Here is a 1,139-nt window from a genome sequence, read left to right on the forward strand (position 1 = left end):
GCACTAAATACATATTTTTTTTATTATATTTATGTGTACCGTCAAATCGGATTTGATTGGTACAGGAGGAGATTTTCCCTCCTTCAGCAGAGCATCTGGTGGATTTGAACTGTGCACCTCTGGATACATTTTTGGTGAGTTGTATTATGTAACCAAATGATAGTGGCTTTTAACCTTATCATTTTGGATATGGAATTCTTCCAATAATAAAGACAAGAAGTCGCCAAAGGATGCCTCTTGTTTAAAAGCTGGCTCAGCACTGCTGGACTCAGAATTTTTGGTCAGATACTTCTTCCTCTCTCTGGGCTTTATACTATTATCTGAAGACCTGCAATTGTGAGGTCAATAAGTTTTTCATAATAAGCTCATGTGGAATATGGTGAAATCTCTTCCTTTGTATTTGAGGTGGGAAAGTGAGTGCAAAGACAGGTCCTGGTAACTAGAGGAAGAAAAAGACACTTAGAAATGTACCTGTTGTTACTTTGTTAGGTACCAGGGTGTTGTTTCTGACTCATTAGTATCCTATAAACATACAACAGATTGAAGCACCTCCAAGCCCTGCCTATTCTCAAAATCACTGCTGCACTAGAACCCATTCTTGCAGCCCCCTGGTTCAATATAACTAGGTGATCTTCCCCTTTTTCACCCACTCTCCACTCTACCAAGCATGATGTCCTCTTCTAGGAACTAATCTCTTCTGAAAACAAAGAAATTGAAACCCTGAAATGAAGAACAAAATCAAAGCTGACTATTTTTGTTTCTCTTGTTAAGTGCTCTTATTTTCCGGGAAGGGAGAGCTTTCACATCTGTTGTCTCATTTTAAGTTTCTTTTGCCTTTTGGAGAAAATGAGAAAATTTATATATGATGCCATGCCCCACTTATCAGGGGAGCCATACTTGGAATTGATAACAGAAGGGACCTGTCATAGTGGAGAACTTTTGAATTTCAAAACTCCAAAAATAATAAAATTTAAAAAATGAAAAAAGGGGAGCTCTGGTGGCCTAGTGGCAAGGAACTGCAACTACAATCCCAGAGGCGCATGGTTCGAATCCACCAGATGCTCTGCCGGGGAAGGAGGGACAATCTCCTCCTGTACCAGTCAGATCTGATTTGACGGTACACTCACACAAAAATAATT

The sequence above is a fragment of the Elephantulus edwardii genome, unplaced genomic scaffold, assembly GCF_000299155.1.
Source record: "Elephantulus edwardii isolate Elephantulus edwardi_28Jun2011 unplaced genomic scaffold, EleEdw1.0 scaffold00247, whole genome shotgun sequence".
NCBI classification, from domain to species: domain Eukaryota; kingdom Metazoa; phylum Chordata; class Mammalia; order Macroscelidea; family Macroscelididae; genus Elephantulus; species Elephantulus edwardii.